This window comes from Elgaria multicarinata, chromosome 8 (genome assembly GCF_023053635.1).
Source record: "Elgaria multicarinata webbii isolate HBS135686 ecotype San Diego chromosome 8, rElgMul1.1.pri, whole genome shotgun sequence".
In the NCBI taxonomy this organism is placed as follows: domain Eukaryota; kingdom Metazoa; phylum Chordata; class Lepidosauria; order Squamata; family Anguidae; genus Elgaria; species Elgaria multicarinata.
Genome location: NC_086178.1, coordinates 75,973,875 through 75,998,396, shown reverse-complemented (window position 1 = coordinate 75,998,396; position 24,522 = coordinate 75,973,875). Strand labels below are relative to the sequence as shown.

Genomic DNA, 24,522 nt, shown 5'->3' with positions numbered 1-24,522 from the left:
CTTCCCCATCCAGTGCAGACTATTTTGCTTCTCCCAGAATGCATGAGCTGCCAATAATTGACTTTGGTTTTATCTGAAATTTCAGCTCATATTAACATACTATTTTGTTGTAACAGGAAGCCCTGTCTTGCTTAATATTATTAGCACCACTTTATTCCACCTGACCCCCCTCTAGAACCAATCCTAGTCTCACAGCGATTTACATGAAGTATTTGAGAGATTTTTTTTTTAACTTCAGACTTCATGAGATCCAGTCTTAACATACATAGAACAAAAACAACGCAAAGATATTCCGATTGCTGTTTTATGCTGTTTCAAGTTAGTGGTTGCCCTTGGATACGTAATTCCCTTTGACCATAGCTTCCTTACCAGAGAACCAGGCACAAGAAACCACATTTCATTGAGTTTTATGGTAGGGAGATGTTACATAGGAGTTAGGTATTAACAGTACTTAATTATTAATAAGGAGCAAATATCATACACATGGGCCACAAGTACAGGCCCAAATGCAGAAAGCAAATACTCTGCTAGTCAGAGAGCAAATAAAAGCCCATTTATACAATCAACTGAATCAAGAGGTAAAGCTTTTTCTACATGACACTACTTCATGCCACAGGTTCTCCATGAAAAACATTCCCAGCATATATAGAAAAAAAATATTATGTCAGTGGAAAGGTTAGGCTGAATCTTTTCTCTATTACATGCTAATTTTCTGATAACATTTTAAAAGTGGAGAAAGGTTACTCCATTTCTGCTATTTCTTTAAGTGCTCCCCAATGCATATTAAGATTGTTAATATGTCACTCTCTAAAATAAGTCTCTAATAATGCTGTGTCTTAAATTACAGTAATATTGAGAAAGTGACACTTGTTCCATGGTCACTAGCACAGTTTTAATCATACATACATGCCTAGTGTTGATGAACCTATTCATGTAAGTATCTTATGTCTGATGATCAGTTTTCTATTTTGATTATGAATAGTAATTTGGGCTGAAAAGCTACAGCTTGAATATGCATTTAATTTATATGTTAATTTCCCAGTGTGAATGTTCTTTAAATAAAATGTAATGAAACTAGAATTAAGATGTGAATGCCTTCAACTTTCACTGCTGAAGTAAATGGAAATGTTGCTTTTGAATTCAGTAAGACAGCCATCTGCTGTTCAGACAAGCAACTTACTGTTACGATGAGAGTGCTACAGAATTGTTATCCTTTAAATCAAATAGTAATTTCTGTAGGGAGTCATGCAAAATGGTCTGACCACATGGTAATACAAAGTGCAAGAAGGAAACATCTCCCACTGTCACCAGAGAACCAGGACAGATACCTTATGGCAATACCATTGGCAATTTCACCTGCAACTGATCCTTCTCTTTTCAGCTTTCTTAGCATTGTTCTATCATTAGGTCATCACACTGGCTTTGATTGCCAAATTTAACCCTCTTTTCTCCTTCTGCCTTGCAGAGAGGGAACAGAAGGAAGTCTGTAGTGAAACACATTGTTGCTGCTTTAAAAAAAATCAGAGAAGCAAAAAAGAATAATACATTTCAGCTAGAAAATAGTACAAAGCTTTTAATGAAACAGATCTCCCAACATTTCTCTTCCATTTATCTTCCAGTGCTTGGGAAGAGTAATTAAAATAATTTTTTTTTAAAAAAGAACATTGTATTGTATTTCTTTATTTACAGTCAACAGACCAATATAAAACAAGAAGATACACCATTATATAAAACAGTACAAAGTAAGGATAAAAAAGAGGGAGTGTTACAAAACCGCTAAAGATACTAGATTGTTATATATTCCAAATACTAACATATTCCAAGACTGAAGGGAAGTACCTGGATAATTTGTTTGATTTTCAAGTCTGTCCAGTATAATTGTAATTTTGAAAAAGAAATTTGGAACAAGTTTGACTTATTCACCATCATTTTCAATATTTGCAAACAAATGGCAACCTATATCTATTTAAACTGACCCTTCTATAGAAGTGAAGGCCTGCATAATTTTAACATGGTTAAAAGCTTGGATAATATCACTCCTCTGCTATTAATGCAGAAAGTGGGATGTGCTCTGATCAGAAGTGTTAAACTTAGAATAAGTCTCCTGATGATTTAAGCTTATTTGCACATGAGCTTAGATTTGGATGTTCCTTGGGAGTGGATATACCTTATGGCAAAACTTCCCCCCCTTTCCCTTTGAAAGCTTTACTCTGAGAATTGTCCATAAGAAATGAATGACCTAGAACAGGGATGGGGAACCTCTAGCCCATAGAGGTTTCCTTTCTAGCCCACCAGGCCTCCTTGAATTCCTCCAGGATGCACTGCTTGGTCTCTAATCCCCACCCCCTGGAGAGCTTTCCATTAATATTTCTGATCTGTAATCAGAGATAGCAGTGGGGATTCCCTTGTGCACTGCTAGGGAGAGCAAGGGAATCCCAGCTGTTACCTCCAAACACAATTTGGAGAGAACAGTGGGGACTCTGGCCGCAGGAGATGGGGCTCCTCCTCCCAGTGCCAGCTGGCTCTATTTGTACATGCATGCCCCGTCCCCAGGGAGAATGCAGCACAGGCAGGGCAGCATCAACCAGGTAGTGACTGAAGCACCCCTCAATCTTATTCAACTCTATTTCTCATAGTTTGAATAAGGACAACATTTTGTTTCCTCCTCACACTACATATGTTAATTGGCTCACCATTGAAACAATGTCTCGGTTGTCACCCAACAAGGCTTTGTGAATGTTAACTTTTAAAGTAATTATCACAGTTTGTACTTTCTGCATTTCAATTCCTTCTTAAACACAGTTTACATCTCCCCGTCCCCCATTACACGTATTTAAATATGCCAATTTGAGGTTAATACTCATCCATCTGAGGAAGTGCAGTGTCCATGAAAGCTTATGTCAGAATTTTTATTTTACTTTTTAAGGTGCCACAAGACTCTTTGCTGGTTTAAGTAGGGATTGTATTTCTAAATGTTGAAGGAAACAGGAGAATAAAGGCTGAACAATGGTACTTAAGGTGTTGCAAGACTTAGAACCCTGTGGTTGGGTGCGCCCTAACAAATCACTTCTTGACACCTCCTGCCATCAAGAGCAGCTAAAGAAAACCAGACACTACCTCAGTAAAGAAAGAAAGAAAAAAGCTTAGCATTATGTCCAAGTGTTTGTAGGTTTCTGATCCCTGGCTTGTTTAGAAGAGACAAGCCAGAAGTCCCACCTCAGATGTAATGCTAAGTTTTTACTTTCCAGTTACTTTATGGTTACTTTACCCACCCCTGCTGGTGGGAGGAGCCAAGCAGGAACTATCAGGCAGGGTGTGTGAGTGTGCTGCTCATGAATGATAAGCCAGGATTCCCCAGAATTTTTTTTTTACATGCAAACACAGTCAATTGACTGGAAATTGAGCCAAAATAGGCCATTCCTTGAATCCATCACTACAATGTTGAAGAATGTGAGCAACATGGGCATGGAGTACAGGGAATATGGTACCATCAAGAGAACATCACATACGCAATCAAGTTAGAATTTCCACACACAGCACGTATGCAAAGATGGTACCTTCTTGAAAACATTATCATTCATTATCACCTGCTTTTTATTTACAAACTTGAAGGTTTTTATATGGCCTGACCAAATGCATGTTTCTAAATCTGAAACCAATGACCGACCTGTACTAGCACATGATGGCATGTAAATTTTGCATGCCTATTAGCACAGCTTCCCAATGAATATACAGTCATTTTTGAGGAGCCCTCCCTTATATTCATGTCAGGGGTGCAACATGGAAGGGTAGGGCAGGGTGGAAAAATTATCACTTTGGGTAATCCTAAATTTCAATATATGTGAACATTATTCTACCCACAGTTCAATCTTACCTATTTTCTGAATTGTTCACTACTATTAGTATTCTATTTTTGAACCTGAAAGAGGGTGTCACTATTTAATAGATCTGCTGACTGGTCTGTTTTTCTGCTTACTGGCTCTATTTCAGTACAATGCATCAGTAGGACCAGCCTAGCCCAAATGCAGCTTTTAATTTCATGCTATCTACATTAACAATTGCCCTTTCATAGTTAGAAAGTATAGGTCAGATTGGTCATGAGAATCTCTCTTATGTCCATAGTCATTGAAGAGAGACATGACGTGAGATTCATAAAAGATACACACATAGGTTTCACATAGGTTTATAAAAATGAGAATGTAATAAAATTCAATTATTAAAACAAACAAAAATAGTAAAATGCAGAGTTATTTTTCCCCTTCTAGAAACAGAAAAAATGCGACCAATTACCAGATCATACTTAAAAAAAAATTTTTTTTAAAAAAAAGAACATACATACTTGATTGCCAAAAAGGCTGGGGTGGCTCAAAAAGCTGAAAAAGGAGGTGTCAAGAATGCATCTGGAGAAGCTATTCCATAGCCAGGATGCCACTGCCAAGGCCTTCTCCCTAGTAGCTACTAAGCTCAATTCCCATGGCAGGGCACACATCTCTGAAGAGGATCTTAAGGTCCAGGTAGATTTATGTGGAAGACGACAATCTTTTAAGTAAACCAATCCCAAGCAATTATGGGCTTTCAAGCAGGAAACGGGAACATGAGTACCTCCAGATGTTGTTAGACGATGACTGCCATTATTCCTGGCTGCTGGCCAACACTGATAGATGTTGGGAGTCCAAGAACATCTGGATGACCACAGGTTCCCACTTCTTGGGCCTGGAAACAGACTGGGAGGCAGTGCAGCTGATAAAACACCTGTGTAATATGTTCAATACACCCAGTCAGTAAACTAGCAGCCCTACTTGGATCAACTGCAGTTTTCAGACCATTTTTAAAGAAAGCCCCACATACAAAGCATTGCAAGAATCTAAATGGGGGGCTGCAGCAACAGTAGATATAGAAATAATTCAGTACACCAGATTTTGAGGAGACATAAATGACAGAGTCAAGTACAAAGTTCTTCATTTAGGAAAAAGAAATCAAATGTTCAAATTGAAATTGACCGGAAACTGAATGAGTCAGTAATGTGATACAAAAATGGCAAATGCAAGTTTAGGTTGCATCAACAGAAGTATAGTTTCTATGTCACAAGAGGAATAGTTCCACTCAAACCTCACCTTGAATACTGTGTCCAGTTCTGGACACAATACTTTTAAGGATTTGGATGAAATTGGAATAAGTTCAGTGAAGGACAATGAAGATAATCAGGGGACTGGAACTAAGTCCTATGAGGGAAGGAACTGGGTATGTTTAATCTTGAAAAGACTCAGGGGGGTTATTGTGTGACCACTAGAGATGTGAAGGCCTGGGGGCGGGAGGGAAAAATTCAGACCCCCACCCCCATTTTCCCCCAAAGCCTTTTTTTTGTTTTGTTCTTCCAAAAAAATGGGGGGAAATGAAGAAAAATGGTGTATGGTATGTTTTATTTTAGCATGATGAATAAAATGTTTAAGACAAGGTGTTCATATATTTACTTCTTCAAATGATTTCTAAAAACCATGTACAGTATAAGATTATTACAACATCTGTGCACTGAGGGCAAGCAAACTGAGACTACAACTCTCAAATGCAAGAGCAAGATGCATTTCTGCTTCTAGGGGGGCACTGCCAATGAAGCAGAGACTGAAACCAATAGTGATAGCTATAGCTCAGAAAGTGAGTCTGATTAAATTTCATGCATATTCATGGAATCTTGGACCACCACCCCTTTTTCTCAGTTCTTTTTATGGGAATGGGTGCTTTATGTCTGCTTGACACTGTGGAGGACTAGCAGGGACATAATTTTTTGTCTATAGTGCATGTCATCATTGGGGGGGTTAGGGCAAGATGTCATCAATAGACAGATGACAACCAGCTATATTTCTGTTACAACTGAATCAGGTGTGGCCATGCATAACCTGAATCAGTGCTTGGATGCAGTGGTAAGCTGGATGAGGGCCAACCAACTGAAACTGAATCCTGTAAGATGGAGGCTCTGTGGGTGGGTGGTTCCCAAGTACAAGAGTTTGGTAATTTACTTGTCCTGGATGAGGTCGCTCTTCCCCCATAGGGACAGGCAAGTAGACCGGGTGAGGTCTTGGATTCATCTCTGTCTCTTGAGGTCCAAATGACCTTGGTGACGAAGAGTCCCTATTACCATCTTAGGCTGGCATGACAGCTACAACCATTCCTCAACAGGGATAGCTTAGCCACAATTATCCATTCATTGGTAACCTCAAAACAGGACTATTCTAATGCACTTTATGTGGACTAAGCTTGGGGTTGGTTCAGAAGCTACAACTAATGCAGAATGCAGCAGCTGAATTGCACATATGACTCCTATGCTGGAAGCTCTGCACTGGTTGCCAATTATAAGGTCCTAAACTGTTCAGGACCAGGTTACTGGAAAGACTGCCTTCTTCTGTATCGGCCACCCCAGTCTTTTACATTCTGAGGAGAAGAGCTTGCAGACAATTTCAATGCCACAATAGCCAGTAACAGATTTATGTTTGTTTTATGTAGGAACCAATTCCCAGTGTGTACAGGCAAAATGTATCAGTAAATTGTAACCACAATATATGATGCTTTGCTGTTATTCATAGACTCAGAATTGGAAGGTGCCTTCCTGGCCATCTAGTCCAACCCCCTTCTTGATGCAGGAAATCCAGAACTAGAGCAGTCCCAACAAATTGCTGTCCATTTTGAAGATCTCCAGTAAGTGAGATCCCCTGCCCTGGGTATTTGGTTCCATTGCCTAACTAGCAGCTCTTACTGTTTAAGAAGTTTGGAACAAAGGTGAACATAACTTTCAATCTGTTTCATTTTTTTTCTTTGCAGAGTATACATTATAGAATTATTAGGTTTTATTGCAAATACACACTATTTGACAGAGGGGTAATCAGTAACAACATTTCTTTAAAAATAAGCTAAGATGACATTACAAAAAGTATTCTGCCAGGAGAAACACAAGTTTAAACAATATATGTATTCAGACAAAATATATGTATTCCAGGCAATTAGCACAATAAAACTGGCCTTGTGCAAATAATACTTCTATTCCAAACAGAATGTAAAATAATGTGCTTTAAGATAGTATATTTTATTTATGAGGCTTTAGACTAAAGGGCAGCCAACTTCAGTCTAAGCTGCAGAAATGATTTTCAAAATCAATAGTGGAACTGTGACCAAGGAACAATGCTTTGCTCACCACAAAATGAAATCTTTCACATTTAGCTACAATTGCTTCTCAAAAGGCTCTTTGTGTGCTAGAGCAACAAGATACAAGCCGTATTCCCTACAGGCCATATTTTAGAGCCTGTATAAGAATCTGTAAGCAAGCCATCTTGTGTCAATATGAAACCCATGTGGGCAATGAATTGAAGAGACCTATAATCAAATACTTATGCACAGTGGGTAGCAATTTATTTTTCAAAGCATATTCCTTTACGCAACACCCGTCAGGCCAAACTGGATGTGTCATTAAATGTGTCTTTGCATTTAATGTGCAGGTTTTTAATAATAATAATAATAATACGGGAATTAACATCTGCTGGGTGTGTGTGAATATTATCAGGATCTCAGCAGGTGGGGGATGGGAATTAAACTCTTTCCTCCCCTGCTGTGGTCCTAAAGAAAATCCCTCCTGTGAATATGGCATTGGCAGGGAAACCCTATTGGCACAAATGGGTGATTTTCTGCCAATGCATATCCCAACTTCAGGGGACAGCTCTTCCCTTAGGACCACAGTAAGGAAAGAAAGGGTTAAATTCCTCTCCCCCCCCACCTGCTGCAGCAGTGATAAATATTAGCTCCCCACCTAATGCTATTTGCATTTTTTTAAACTGTGCTCATTAAATGTCATGTCTAGTGCAGTGCTTATTTACGAAGCACTCCAGTATCCTCCAGCTGTAGACTGTATCCATAAATGGTTAACATGTGTGTTAACTGATATTACACTTGCTGATGTGCATTGAATCTGGCCCTACTAGCGTCATGTGCATCTTTCACTATTAATGGGTTAGCAACATTTTCTTGCTGGCAAGAAAAAGAATACTGTTTCCTTACATAGCCATTGTGCAGGCAGAAACTGCATACACATCTTGGACACTGAGAGCCAAGCTACACATTATGCTCAACACATATCATTTAGCTGGGGCTTGCCTTTTGGTTTACTCTACTGTAACAACACATGGCCCCAATTTGAATCAGGAGGAGCACCCTCCAGAAGACAAAGATTAAACCTTGCCCCCTACTCCCTGCCCCTGTACCTGCAGGAGGGTTAACATAAGGGTGTGAACTGCATCTGCTTCAGTTACATGCTCCACAACTCGAGTAATGTGTAGTTTGGCTCTAAAAACTTCTGCTCTCATCTTTAGAAAAATCGTTTATAAGTTGCCACCAATTGGCTGATCCAATTAATACTTCTTTTCTAATTAAAGTCAATTCATTTTTTTTATAAATCAGACTTCACAATGCATAATCCTGTAGTAGAGGCCTACTGTATAAATTTGTACTACTGTTACGTTGCACCTCTTTTTTAAAAAACTTACAGTACCACAAACCTTTTTTAAGGACAGATACCACTGCACAGGAATAGATCTCTTCCCAGAATAAACCCTACCTCCCAATGAACTTATTTTATTTATCTCGTCACAATAACTCTGTAACCATAAACTAGCTCATCACCAACAACTCACAAAGGCTTTGAGCCCTATTTTCAAATTATTTTAAAAAGAGGGTCAAGGTTACACAAGATGGCCTGCTAATGAATGACAAAGATAATAGGATAGAAGGAATCTGTCAGATTCTTAAATACCCACTTCAAGAACATGTGCTATTTTCTTCTTGTAATAAATATCAAGCAAAAGATTGGTATGTTAGATAACGTGAGGAACTTATTCTAACCATGATGACGTCCACCAACAAATATTTATAGGTGCTCGTAGGTAGCTCTACCCATGATTGTAGTTTAAAACATGCATCATAAGTAAACAAAACAAAATCACAACTTCAAATAAGCACAGTATCATGAGACAGAGTTGCAGCTATGACATGGGGAAATGTATAATAATTTACCCTCAAAACACTGAGCACATAACTGTTAGTGAAGATATAATTGACCTGTGATTTCAACATTAACAGTATACAATACTGCTGCTACAATTCCACTAGTTCCATGGTACCTGCAGGACCTACTGCTAGCACAATAAGAACTAGCACTTCTGAAAGCAGCCGCAGAAATGAGCAGTGACACTCACTCCCAAAACAGGCCAGGCCAGCAAAGCTTCTGCAAACTCTGCTGACCTGCCGCATTCTGTTCTTCCAGACTAGGAGAATGACCCAGACAAGGGTCACTGAGCAGAAGGAGAGACTTCCCCCCACCCAATGCAGGGAGAACCCGTTCTTATCTCCTATCACAATTAAGAATACTTTAAAGACATTTCAACTTTAAACACCCTGCTCTTTAAATTTAATTATTTTTTAAAAAGAGAATGGATTATTTAAACCAGTCACAAAAGGAGGTGTGGAAATCTGAGGGTTGTGTTTTAAAAGTCCCTTGCCCCATATCGTATTCTGTGGCTTATGACTGAGCTGACATGCAAAGAATTGGCCTGCATCTTGTATGCCTAAAAGATGTTGCACTAGGACTTACTTCTGAGCAGATATGCAAACAACTGAACTGTGTAAGACGCAAGCAGGGTACAAGCACAACTGCAGATTCTTGCACAGTTGTGGAAAACATGAATCTGGTCTTGAGAAAAATGAAACAGCAGCAAATACTAGAGCAAACTATGCAATTACTTTTGTTATTTTGAGATTGAATCCAATTTGCACTTCTAAGGAACAACCTAAACATTCTATCTAGCAGGCATGTGGTGGAGCTACACCCGCTAGGTTTTTTTTTACCCCCATGTAAGCAACTGAAATCAGGACTGCAGTGCTCAGGTTTTTTTAAAAAAAACTCTTTCCCCCACCCCAGCCTTTTTTACATGAAATTCCACCCATTTAAAAAAGAGGGGGGAGGCTGGGAGGCTCTTGTCATTGTTCCTTGGCATGCATTGGGAATTCAAGCTAACATTGCCTAGTTTAAACTCCTACATGTTCCCTAAGCTACCATGCTCAGCTGAGCTTTAGCTTTCTTTTGAAAATAAGGCAGACAATATTTATTACAAAACCCAATCAGTGACTATACACCAACATTTCCCAAACCAGGAGCCCTCCAGATGTATTAGACATCATCCCCAACCTGTATGCTGGCTGAGAATGTAGAGGACTCAAACACATCTGGAGAGCAACAAATTGGTAAACACTACACTATTATAGGTGCTTGCTGTCCCAGCAACACTAACCCAAGGAATCCCATGGGTTAGAACACATAGCAAAGATTGCTGTGACTGCTCTCAATCCTTCTAAAGCTTTTATATGTCCTATACCAAACAAATACTCACCTAATTCACCAAGCATATATGAGACCAGGAATGACAAATGTGTGGCCTTCCGGATGTTGTTTTATTGAAACTCCCATCATATCTCACCATAGCTATGTTCCCTAAGGTTAATGAGAGTTGCAGCCGTACAGCATCTGGAAGACCACACATTTTCCACTCTGTACTGATCAACACAGTCAAACATTATCATATCGTTTTTATTTATAATACTTTTAGATCGCTTAATATATTAAAATCCCTATGTAGATCATATTAAAATACAGCATAATATGAAAGCAAAATTAAAAATACATAATTTGAAACATTTGAACAGATGAATTTGGCTATGTGAACTGATCCCTTGTTACTGGATTTTTTCCAAAGAGAAAATGAGACCATACTACACTGGTTATTCAGTAAGAAAATTTCCACATGTTTTGTAGAAAATCAACACTCTGAATTACAGCACTGGTCAAATGCTTTCAGTATAGAAAGAACAAGATCCAAGCTTGACCAGAAATCGTACTAAACATCCTAAGGCTCTTACTCTTTGTAATATAGGAACTAAATGCCAGGAACCGAAGTCACTACAAATTCTTAACAGGGTACTAAAGATGCATTAAGTGCCTAACTACACAGAATGTGTACTTCTGTGATCATGTTTTGTAGCAGTTCTTCTCCCCTAAACTTTTTTTTAAAATGCAGTGTAGCCTTCTCTGCTCAATTTGAGCAGAGAAACACTGGGTAAATGCTGTTTAACCATTTCTTGCTAGCCATTTGTCTACCCAAAATCCTCCCCCTGCCCAGAGGAAAAAGATAAAATATCCCTGAATCTTCCCCACCTCAGGTAGAAAAGCATCTTGGAATGGTGGTTGAGAAGACACATGGTTGATAAGTGAATAAATAATTACAGCCCTCCCCTGCACCCAACTAGTCCTCTGTACAACCTGATGCCACCTGCATCTTCTTTTTTCTTTTCTTTTCTTTAAAGAAGTGAATAGATACACTGATAGATACCTCCAGTATCAGAGGCAGTAAGCCTATATACACCAGTTGCTAGAAACATAGGTGAGAGGGCTCCATTGCACCCATATCCTGCTTGTTGGTCCCTGGTCGACAGCTGGTTGGCCACTTTATTAACAGAGTGCTGGACTAGATGGACCCTTAGTCTGATCCAGCATGGCTCTTATGTTCTTATGCTTCATACGCTTTTATTCTTAATTCAAATCCAGATAGTCCAGAGCTACTGCCATTATAAATTTAATGGAAGTTGTTAGGACTGCAATCCTAGACATGCTTACCTGGGACAAAGCCCCAATGAACATAGTGGGGTGCACCTTGAATAAACATGCACAGGCTGCACAGAGTATAAAATAATCCCCCATGCTCTCTGGTTGGCTGGATATATACACTAAGATTATAACTGTCATTCTCCTACCAAGATTCCTCATGCCATCCACATTTTCAACATTATCACCACCACCATTATCACACATTTTTCCTTTCCTGCATATTAGGGCTGCACAGAGAAGAGGGGCTCTTCAATACTTTCCCTTATACCTTTCACAAATTAGTGCCTCATCTTGTCAATGCTTGACCCAGAAACAAAATGAAGCAATAATATTACAGTGCTAAAAGTAAGCTCCCATGAACATAAAATCTTGGATAAGTCTGTGCCAAAGGTACTGTCTGGTACGGTACCATTTGCCCTTCTGCAATCCAACCATACAGAAAAAGTAACAAGGCAATACTGTCCACAAAAGCAAACACATGCTAGATAAACCCAGCAGGGGTGCCACAAGACTTAATTGAATTAATCTGTCATTTTGATACCCTTAAGTGTCATATACTATTCAATAAGAAAAAATCATTACATGTGGAGTTCAGGCAATTTAAACTCCAGGATGCAATCAAATGCAAAACTGAGTCATTTTTGTCTTCAGCAGCCAGCACAATAGTCTTAACTTTGCTCTGCAACACGAGATTGTAAAATAAATATAGTCACATAAACCATTCATTGATTGGGCACCACATTGCAAATTTACAAGTAGAAAGATAAAATGCTGGTTTAAAATTACATACTCATTACCGCTCCCACCCAAAACTGAAATTGAAACCATGCATTGCAAGATATCTAGCAAAAGCCGCTACCAAGTTTCTTGCTGTGTATAATCTCCTGGTTGGGTTAAAGGTTACTCTAACAAACATTAGAAACATACAATTCTCATAAATTCAGAGAAAAGTTCAAAAGCTCCCACCACCACATATTGCTTAACACTAGAGCTGGTTCAGACATTTGTAGACTGTCTGAAGACTTCAAGTGGTCTTAGAGCAGGCTTCCTCAACCTGGTTGCCTCCAAATGTTTTGAATGACAGCTCCCAGCATGATCGGCCATGCTGGCTGGGGCTGATGGGAATTAGTCCAAAACATCTGGAGGGCACCTGGGTAGGGAAAGCTATCCTAGGGACACAACTCAATGGAAGAAAGAAGTATTGTCTGACAGTCACCAATTTCCAGCAGCAATTGTTATGAGTGTAGTAGCTGACATATATGCCACACATCACTACATGGCCATATCTGTAGCTTGACTAGGCCAGATGTTACTTTCTCCACACAGCTGTAACTCTAAAGACCTTTGGGAATGCTCTTTGTGAAGTCACTTTCAAAAAGAGTCGGAAGAGAGTCGGCTTGGGACCGCAATACCTGATGGAACGCCTCTCCCGACATGAACCTACCCGTACACTGCGCTCAACATCTAAGGTCCTCCTCCGAGTGCCTACTCCGAGGGAAGCTCGGAGGATGGCAACAAGGGAGAGGGCCTTTTTAGTGGTGGCCCCCCGACTGTGGAATGATCTCCCTGACGAGGCTCGCCTGTTGCCAACGTTGTTATCTTTTCGGCGCCAGGTCAAGACTTTTCTCTTCTCCCAGGCATTTTAACAGCATTTAACAACGTTAAGTTTGGTTTTAATGGACCCCAGAATTGTTGTTTTTAAATGGATACTGTTGTTTTTATATTGTATTTTATGTTTTTGATGGTTTTTAAATTTTGTATACTTTTAATGTTTACCACTTTTAATTGTTGTAAACCGCCCAGAGAGCTTCAGCTGTGGGGCGGTATATAAATGTAATAAAATAAATAAATAAATAAATAAACTGTTCCTGAAGGCAGCTCTCCATTGGGGATAAAAAGGAAATGATTCGGTTCACATTTTAATGAAAAATTACCCAACTTTGCACCTTCAAACCACTACAGTCTAATCCACACCAGCCGTTTATTCCAGAATAGTATCAAAGTCATCCCTACCATGACACATGAAACACAGCTGATCTCGCGGTGATCTAGGGACGAGCCCTCAGTTTTCCCAGGATATGGATGACAGCTTTTGCCCAGGTTTTTTCCCTGCTTTCGCAAAAACCCCAAGGTGCACAGCTGGTGTGCCCTCCCCTCATGAAGCTGTTCCTGTTCCTCCAGGCAACCAGCTGTGCAGAGTGAGCCCATGGGTATCAGATGAGAGCATTGTTGACACGTTCTTGGGTCTTTCAGCACTGAATGTGTCTTGCGCAAGAGTCAGGAGTCATAAAAAAAGAAAAATGGCCCAGAATGGCTCTCCTTAAATTGTGGGCAAACTCGCTGCTGTGTGCCCTGTGAGGGAAGATCGCTGAAGCAGAAAACTTTGCGATCATCCTTCCCCACTCTTGAAAGGGGTCTAGGTGTATATGAGCCCTATGTCAACCAAACCTCAGTTATCCTTTTAAAAAATGCATTTATCTAAATTTTGCAATGGAGTTCTCCAATCAAAAAATGCATACAAAATATGAATATTAGGGGAAATATTGTTTACAAATGCATTACATTAAGGGAATTGCTTGCAAAAATGTATGTATTACAAAAATGCTTATTAATTTTCATGTGAACTTAAAATAGAAATTTCAAAGGTCAGGGTGGACTGAAGTTATGACTGAACAAATTCTCTGAGTTTGAGATGAACCAGATTTACGACTGGAAAAATGAAAAACTGAGAAAACTAACATGGACAGATTCATCCATTTCTATGGTACATGTTATGAGAAATGCAGAAAACAGCATCCCTAGTCAAGCTCCATGACATACAGTAAACTTACCCCATATACTGCCATAGTTGCACTATGCATTTCCCAGGCCCTGTTCCATATAACTGGCTACATAACTGAAATGTATAACATTGTGGTGTCACATAATCAGTTTTACTACTCATTACTAAGGGGAGAACAATATGAGGCTACTGTTTTCAACAGAAGCCCCATGCAGTTCTCTCTGTTTGATTCTGACTTTACAGTCCTCAAACATGTGGGATCTGAAGACAGAAAATTAATAAGGGGGCCCAGACACATGTACTGGATGTGTTACATTTGCAAAATAATCAATTTTGATCCAGTGTGAATTCTGTAAGCCAATGTGGTCTCGTGGGCAATATTCTGAAAAGGATATGGGCACCACAGATTCAGCCTAACCCACCAACTGGCCTCGGGCATTAATCTACTTATTTTCAACCTCAAACACCCATCTACAAAATGGGAAGAATTATGATCAACCCTTAGATCAGTGGCAATCCAGATGTTGTTAGACTTCAACCCCCATCAGCTCCAATACTACGGCCAATAGTCAGGAATAATGGGATCTGAAGTACAGCAACATTTGGAAGGCCACAAGTTTCCCATCTTTGCCTTAGATGAAGGAGTACTATAAAGTGCTTTGCATACTAGAATGCTACAAAATGGTTGTGGACAGGTTTCAGGTTTTGGGGATCTTCTGTGTTTTTTACTAGAACTGGATTCAGGTGCAAATTGTATACATTTAGAATTGAAGAATTCTGAGCACAGGAATTTGTTCTGAGTACCAGAACTAAATTGGGTTCCAAGCCAAAACCAACTCCTGGTTACGCCCAGCTTTTTTTCATTTCAGTAGAGTTAATTGGAGAGGAGTCATTTTGTTGTTGCTGTTGAAATCAAACAACTGAGAGTCAGAAATACTTGTCAGTCAGTAGACTGGAACATCATCCATGTATGTACCAGTAGGTCTTAATGTAGCATGCTTATCCTGAAGCATACTTATCCGAGAGTGAATTGTACTGAAATTACTAGGATTTATGAATTCTGAGTAAATGTGTTTACATTGCAAGATTGTCTTAAGAAACATGTTATTTCTTTATCACAGAGATTGACAGAGTATACATTATTCCTAGAAAATTGCAACAAAGCAATCCATAAACAATTTAGATGATTCTCTCTTTAAATGACTAAAGATCTAGCAGTATTAAATCCCCATTCCAACTGGCACTTGCTTGCACCTCAGGTTTCTCAAATCCAGGCTAAAGCACACTGTTATTTGTTTGAGAAAACCAATTCCACAAATCAATGTAACGATTTTAACACCTGACTCAATACCATCTAGAGGTGAAAAAACCAACTAAAGCATATCAAAGAGACATTTAGAGCAGACTCCATTATTGCCATGAGCTAAACATAATTTGCATAAGAGAACTGCTTACTATGTAAAAGATGCATGGCTATGTTAATTCGTTTCAATTAAAAATCCAACTACTGAAACACTGAGCTATAAGCTTTACTACAGAGATACCTTGAATAAGTATTTTTGTTCTAAGCCCCCTCCCCGGTTTAATCCAAGTGCTAATATTGGATGGTATGGATACAATACTGCTTTTTTCCTGGCCACATTTATGGTACTAGTTTCTCTTTGAGAAGTGCCCAGAATTAGAAAAACACACTACACTGGAGTCAGCATTCATTCCAAATCCTCCAGACCTTGGAACTGAGATAGTACAGTGGCTATGGGTGCAAGCATTAAGCTAGGAATTCCTTAGCTCAAATTTTACTAAGGCTGAAATGCTAAACACACTTACTAGGGAGTATGTATGCACCATTGAACAAAGTCAGATGTACTCCTGAATAAACATGTATAGGATTGTGCTGTAAGTGCCTTTAAGCTAGTCACTAGATCCGTTTCAGTGTCTCTGTCATCATCTTCACTATTGCATGGGGACAACAGTGACCTAACTTACAGGGTTGTTGTAGAGATTACCAAAATAAACATATACAAAACACTTTGAACACTCAAAAGTGGTATGTAAAAGGCTAAGTATTGATGCCTTAACTGCACCAGATACCAATGGTTACATTTCAGTGTATATTTATTGCAAAATTGTTTACCTCCCTCCCCACCATCCTGATTTTACAACTACGGTTGCTAGCAATGGCTGGGAAAAACAGGGATGTGTGGAGACATAGCGCGACCCTCTTAAAGGCATTTCTTAACATTTTCTTGTCAAGTGATGAGAGCAGCTAGAGTACCAGGTAGAAAATACCCTTCCAGCTACCCTTCCAACTTGAGCAGCAGAGCTTTAATTTACCACCACCACCACCCCCTTTCTCCCCCCCCCCCCTCCGCCTCATAAAATCGACTCTCCTGCATTTTATTCCCATGCAGCCTGCGACTTTTTCTCCACCTGCTTGGCTTATCTCCTTCATGGCGCTTTCTTTGCAAAAGGAAATGCCATTTCCGCCTCGGTCACCCCTCACCTCCCTCCCTCCCCCCTACCCCACCCGACCTCACGGGCAGCGAGCCAAAGCAAGCAGAGGCAACCGTGGGGCAGAGCGCCTCAGCCACTTCTCCCCCTCCCTCCACCCCTTAACCAGAGGCACGGTCAGCCCCTGGTTCCAATCCTCCTCCTCTCACAGGAGAGCCAGAGGAGCCCCTTTGCGCCTAAGGGGAGGCGCCTGCCCAATCCATGCCCTTGTGCAGCTCGGGACCGGGTGTGAAGAAACCAGCCCGCTCTGCCCTGCTGCTGCTGCTGACTCCAACCGCCCGGCGGCTCTGCAGAAAAACAGCCCGGGGCTGACATTACTCCGGGCAGTGAGAGGAGCGCTGAGACGGCGGCAGCAACAGCCTCTGCTTTGCCGGCTGGCTTCGTGCCCTGTCGCCCGCTGCCTTCCTCCGCTTACCTTCGGGGGACTCGCCCAGTTCGGCTCGTCAAGGCGCGCTGGCTCCTCATGCCCTCCTTGCACCGCCGCTTGCGAACTGAGGCGGCGGCGGCGGCAGCAGTAGCAAGCAGGGGACGCCCTGGCATTCGCCCTGCCCGCCGCGGCTGCAGGGATCTCGCTCGCAGCCACGCAGGAAATCTCCTCGGTTCGCCCTCGCCTCCCTCCCTTCTTGTGTGCAGCAGTAATTCGGAGGCGGCGCCTGCCGAGTGCGGGAGCCGCCTGCTGTCGGAGAGGAGAAATGGCGGCTGCAGATACCTCTGTCGTCCACCCACCCCCCCATCACCCCGCCGCGATTGGAAGCACGTGGGAATCAGTAGTCTTTTCACACCCGAGACGCGGGGTGTGTATTGCCGCACTTAACGGGGGACCCTCTTCTAATCTTTTACTCTACAGAACCACCTCTCTCTTTCATGTTGTTGTTACCAGACACAAAGGAAGGCAGGGCTTCTGTACTTTCCGTGGTTGTATGAAAGGAGGTTTTTGGACAGGTGTAGCTTGTCTTGCAGGGATAAGAGAAGCTGTTCTGTTTGACTGAAATTCTCTCATCTGTGCAAATAGCAAAACTAACTAACGGAACACTGCCCCACTTTGTACCCGTGTGTGTTCACCACTCTTGTGTCTTGTCTGATCCTCTCTGGACTGGCCCTACCGTTAGGCAGAGGGAGAGGGCTACCTCAGGTAGCAGATTTGGGGTGTCATGCAAAAGCAGCAAAATTGCTAGTTATTTAATTTGTTGTTCTTGTACTTTTATTTCCAGAGGGGGGGGAGGAGCTTGTGGATTTCTCTCCCTTGGGTGTCAAAATAATGTGGCCAGCCTTGATGGGGGAAAGGAGGAGCCATTTGATTCTCTGCCTCCAGCAGCAGAATTTCTCGAGCCAGCCCTGCTCTCTTTGTCTCTCTATATTTCCCCTTCATCATCATCTTCCTTTTAAAAAATAATAATCAAAAGTTGAAAATTACTGGTGTGACCCACTGGCATTACTGGTCCTGACCCAACAGCTGAAGACCAATGGACTAAGAACCACTAGATGGAGGAGACAAAACCTGGAAGAAAGGATGGGAAGGTTTAGAAATAAAAATGAATTAGTTGTTTTGTTCCCATGATATTAGGGATGCTTCACACTTCCACCAATGTTATAGTGTATGTGCATTTGCATGTTTTTGTGGTTTTTAATTTTTGTATATTGTTTTTAAGTGTTTTTATCTTATGTGAACTGCCCAGAGAGCTTTGGCTATGGGGTGGTATACAGATGCAATAAATAAATAAATAAATGTTCTGTGCAGGAATTTGTAGGGAGCCCACATATAGAGAATGTGAGAATTGCATACATGCAGTTTCTGCTGTGTATAATTGTGAGGGACATCATTGTAATTGCCCTCTCTCTTGCAGCCTGTGCATATACACCAAACATTGTGGCGGTATATTTGTCAACACAGGTTTCCTACAAATGCCATCCATCCATGAAGAAATTTGGTAAACTTAGATTAGAAATGATGTGGGTGAATTGATTTGTTGTCTTTTGTACATACTATACCAATTCCTACTTTCTTTCACCAATGGAAGTAGGAGCTACCAAAAAGTGGCCAGCAATGACTTGTGACTATGCAAGAAAGCTGACTTGGGAGTATTGGCTCAGTATGATCCTGTTCAGACGACACACTAAGAGCTTTATCACACCAGCGTTATACTGTGCAATCACTGCGAATTGCATGCAAAGGACTCAGAAGTTTTCCACCTTATAATCTGCTTTGATTGTGAAGTACTCCCATGCATTCTGCCTTAATTGTGTTATAAAGCCAAAAGATTCGCTGTATTTAGCCACTAGTTTTTGAGCGTACCTTCCGAGCCGCCGCTGGGGCGCAGGAGCAGGATTTTAAACAAATGCTTACATCTGTGTAAGCTTTAAAGATAAAGGCACCAAAATTGGCACAGTAATAGATATTAGGGAGAACTTTAAGCATACCAAATTTGAATTGGATTGGGTCATCCGTTGATTTTTAATTTTTTTTTTTTACATTTCCACCCTTAAACTCACTTCCTGGTATGCAAAGGATCGCTGCCTCTCTGTAGCAAAAACTACAACAATGGTGAAAGCTTAGCGCTATGGGGATAATTCGAGAGAAGTAGGTACGTGGGATGAAGCTATAAGCTATGGTTGTTAAGCATTTTTAACTAAACATTATGCTTAGCATGTCATGAGAACTATGACTTAGCATATCATGTAAACCATTCCTAACAGTGGTGGCTACATAAACACAGTTTAAACATGCACAGTAACCATTTGTTGCAAAAAGGTTAGTGACCTAGCCATGGCTTAGCATGTTGTCTGAACATGCCCTGTATAGCAGTAGTAAAAAAAAAGAAAGATTCCATGTTAGGCATTGTTGAGAAATGAATGGGGGGCAGAGAATCCAGTATAATAAAGCCTTTATATAATGGGAGGGACGCATTAAGAATATTGTTTGTAGTTCTTGGTTGCTTCACCTCAAAAATGAAATCTTCTAGCTGGAAAAGATGTGGAAAAAGGACAAACAATTTATCACAAGGAAAGAGCATCTTCCTTATCTGAAAAGGCTAATGTTTAGGAAATGATTCACTAAAGAGTCAGGGAAATGATTGCAGTTTATAAAATTATGAATGGTGTGGGGAAGTGAGTAGAGAAAATATTTCTTCCCCTTCCATAAAACAAGAACCTAGGTTGCAGAGTACAAATAATTGGCAGTCGAATCTTTAAGCTAGTTTCACACTTAGAAACACTGAAGTATATTTAGCTTGGCAAGCTCCCAGCGTGGGATTTGTTTCAGAGGAAATGTAGCTGAGGTCTCCCCAGGTCTGCAAAAATAGAGATGAGGCACATAAAAAAAAAACTTAGCTATTTCATGTTGTTGTTTTCTGGGGGTTGGGAAGAGACGATCCGGGGCACTTCCACACGTCGTACTAAGGCTGCTTCCATGCGGCCCCAGTGCGACCCCAAAGCAATCGTGTAACTTGCCTGGAGAAGTGACGAGGAACAGGCGTCCTTGCCACCGCCGCCGCCGCCACCCACCTACCTCCTTGACAGCCGGGACGGAGAGCTCAGCGGAAGAAGGCGGGGTGGAGAGCGGAAGAAGCTCTCCACCCCGCCTTCTTCTGCTGAGCTCTCCGAGCCAGCCGGCGAGGAGGGAGTTGGGTGGCAGCGGCAGCAAGGACGCCTCTTCCTCGTCTCTTTTACAGGCAAGCTACACGATCGTTTTCGGGGTGCACTGGGGGCGGATGGAAGCACCCTGAGTACGACGTGTGGAATCCCCCCTAATCAGATAGGCTTCTGTCTGTGCCTATCTGATTGCAGATTCTGCATGTGCAAACAAATGGCAGTTCTTAACACATTGGCCTGGTTCAAACAACACGCTAAACCATGCTGCTTAATAGGGATGTGCTCTGCTTCTAATTGGACCGGCGAATTAGAAGCAGAGCGGGGTGCTTCGCCTCCCCTTAAGGCGGAGGTAAAGAGGATTGGGGGGCCGGTGGAGCGTGGCGAAGAGGATCGAGGTGAAGGTGGATCCTTCGCCTCGATCCGGAGCTCCACCGGAAAGGTAAGTGGGGTTTACCGGGCCCTGCCGCTGTCGACCATGCGGCGACAGCGGCAGGGCCCGGTAAACCCCCCCTCCTCTCCCTTACCTGCCTCCGTCCGCGGTCCGTCGGCTTCTTCAATTGAGCCCGTGGTTCAACCAGGAAGTCTAGGCCGCACTTGCGGCCCAGACTTCCTGGTTGAACCGCGGGCTCAATTGAAAACGCCGACGGACTGTGGACGGAAGCAGGTAAGGCCCCCCTCCCCCTTGGTCCCTTACCGGGCTCTGCCGCCGTCGCCGCACGGGCGGCGACGGCGGCAGGGCCCGGTAACCCACCCCCCCGCCCTCCTCTCCCAGCCTTACCTGGCACCACTCCCCTCCACTGCGGAGCTCCGATTCGGAGCAGGAGCTCCATGGTGAAGAGGAGCAGAGTATGGGCAGAGCAGCGCGAAGCAGGCCGATCCGAAATTTTTGGATCGGCCCGTGGGGCAGAGCGGGGGGTCCGTGCACACCCCTTAACCACAAAATGGTTTAGCATGTTGTCTGAACCAGGCCATTGTTGAATTCATGGTGGTGTCAGGAGGTGTAAAGTTGAGGAGATTTAATTCTACCTTCCCTTCCAGACACTGGAATGATACAAAAGACTGTGCCTACATGAAAGCTTGAGTAGAGGATGATGGATGGAGGGCTTCTTTGGTCAGAAAAGGAGGATTCTAAAGAAGAAACAGGAAGCTGAGGCTTGTTACAGGCTATTAGCTAAAACAGCTTAAAATGGGATTTGACGAATTCACTTAGAATGAATCTATTAATGAGTCATGATAGCTAAATGAAACCTCCATTTTCAGATGCAGTACACCAGATGCTGGGGGGAAATAGTTGGGCAGGACAATAGCATTCATGCCCTGTTCTCAGCCTTCCTTCCTGGAGGCATTTGGTTTGCCACTACAGGAAACAGAGTGCTGAACCAGATGGATTCCTTTGTCTGATCCTTCAGGTTTCTTACGTTCAGAAGTCTTAATTCCACTTCTCAAGCCTGCCAGAGCAGTACCAGCACCTTACCATCTAAAATACTGTCCATTCACAATGGCCCAATTCAGAAGACACCTTAAACCATGGTGGTTAAGGCTTTTTTGTTAACACCATGGTTTAAGGTCTCTTCTGAACAAGGCCAATGTCCAATTATTTAAGGATGCTAATTAACCTGTGCTCATGAAACACAGGATCAATCATATGGGTGTGATCACAACCATTAAAAAGTTTTCCGACTTAAAAATGAAGAAACATGTTTTAATATATTCTTGGTTGATGCCCTGATCTTGTACAGTCATTTATCATCCATTTCAAATCTAGCTCATCCTGAAGAACATCACATAGTTAAGGTTTAAAGCAATCACAACTGTGAAAAGTTCCATTTCTTTTATGCATATCTTTTATATTGCTCATATTTAAGCAATATAAAAAATGACATTGCTGAATATGTTCAAGAAAATTAGCACAATTTGTCCATTAGCCCATGAAACACACTATCTGCTGTTTTAAAAATAAACATCTCATCTTTAGCTTTCAAGAAAAAAATGTGTGGAAAGCTGATTGCTTCTGCAAACTATTTTCTTTTCCTGATAAAACATTGTTAAAGAGGTAGCAAGGTACTGAGACAAATTAACTGAATATTCAGTGATACCTATAGCCTATTTCTGAGGCCTAGTTTATAAAAGAAGTGGGCCATGGGTAAAGCACTTACACATGTAAATGTTTTTTGAACACTGTCATTTTCAAATGCTTACCTTGCATCTCAGACTACACATGTGTATTGTTAGCACATGAACAATTGGCAGCCTAGCTGGGTGTGCTGCTAGTATGCTAATACTCAAGCAAACAATGTATTTGAATGGAAATGGATATGCTTTGAATATTCACAGAAAGTAGTGTTTTGTCTGTCACACACATCATATGTTTAATCTCAGGCTTGGGCAAGCTGTGACATTCCATATGTCATTTATTTATTTATTTATTTATTTATTACATTTTTATACTGCCCAATAGCCAAAGCTCTCTGGGCGGTTCACAAAAATTAAAACCATAATAGAACAACCAACAGGTTAAAAGCACAAATACAAAATACAGTATAAAAAGCACAACCAGGATAAAAACCACACAGCAAAATTGATATAAGATTAAAATACAGAGTTAGAACAGTAAAATTTAAATTTAAGTTAAAATTAAGTGTTAAAATACTGAGAGAATAAAAAGGTCTTCAGCTGGCGATGAAAGGAGTACAGTGTAGGCGCCAGGCGGACCTCTCTGGGGAGCTCATTCCACAACCGGGGTGCCACAGCGGACAAAGCCCTCCTCCTAGTAGCCACCTGCCTCACTTCCTTTGGCAGGGGCTCACGGAGAAGGGCCCCTGTAGATGATCTTAAGGTCCGGGCAGGTACATATGGGAGGACGCGTTCCTTCAGATAACCTGGCCCCAAACCGTTTAGGGCTTTAAATGTCAATACGAACACTTTGAATTGGGCCCGGACCTGGACTGGCAGCCAATGAAGTTGGAAAAGGACTGGCGTAATGTGATCTCGCCGGCCAGCCCCTGTTAGTAAACGGGCTGCCCTATTTTGTACCAGCTGAAGCTTCCGGACCGTTTTCAAAGGCAACCCCACGTATAACGCATTGCAGTAATCCAAATGAGAGGTTATCAGAGTATGGATAACTGTAGCTAGGCTATCTCTGGGCTTCAATGTCATTGGGCTTCAACTTCCGTCAGGCCCAGTCAGCATGGCCAGTTATTAGGGATGATAGTTGTGTCCAGCAGCATCTGGGAGAACACAGGTTGCTCACTTCTGTTAGCCCTTTGAATTTATTTACCATATGTGCTAGCCCAATCACATGCAGAGCTAGCACAGCCTTCCCCAATTTGGTGTCCTCCAGATATTTTGGGCTTCAACTTCCATCTGCCTCAGCCAGCATGGCCAATGATCACAAATGCATGGGAACTGTCATCCAAAACATTGTGCTGTAAGGAATTGAAAATCAATTCCTTGATTTTGCTCCTCTAACTGCTTTTATTTTGTAGTGGTGGTGGTGGGCAGGTGCTAACTTAAGCCTGAAAATCTAGGTATATATTACAATATGAGTCTAGGATGTACTATTGTTAATACCTGACAACGTGTTTCATAACAGATGGCATATATCTTGTGTTGCACAAAATGTAAAGAGTCCAATACATTACTACTAAGAGTTTTTCAAGACACACCCAAAATAGTTTTTTTTAATGTGCGATGAGTCATATACAGTATATGTGATGGTGTAGTGCATTTATGACTTCTTTATTCTGATAGTTGTGGGATGAACTAAATAAACCATTTGTTGCCATGCCAATAAAATCTTGATATTATGCAAGGTATTATTTTCTATCCATATGTATGATATCACCACCCACACATATCCTGTGAGCAACCTTATTTATTATGCATATTTGAAATTCTTTACTACATCATTGAAATGCAGCAGCCATATAAGATTTTGTACTGCATG

The 24,522-nt window shown here is 41.5% G+C and overlaps 1 protein-coding gene across 1 annotated transcript in view; it reads right to left on the bottom strand.

Annotated features, from left to right (window-relative positions):
* PTPRE (protein tyrosine phosphatase receptor type E) overlaps positions 1-17,608 on the bottom strand; it is a 129,818-nt gene extending 112,210 nt beyond the window's left edge. Inside the window, exon 1 of the mRNA XM_063132810.1 lies at positions 17,404-17,608. The gene's annotated coding sequence lies outside the window, so the exon portion shown is untranslated. The remainder of the gene's footprint in view (positions 1-17,403) is intronic.
* Between the last annotated feature and the right edge of the window lie 6,914 nt (positions 17,609-24,522).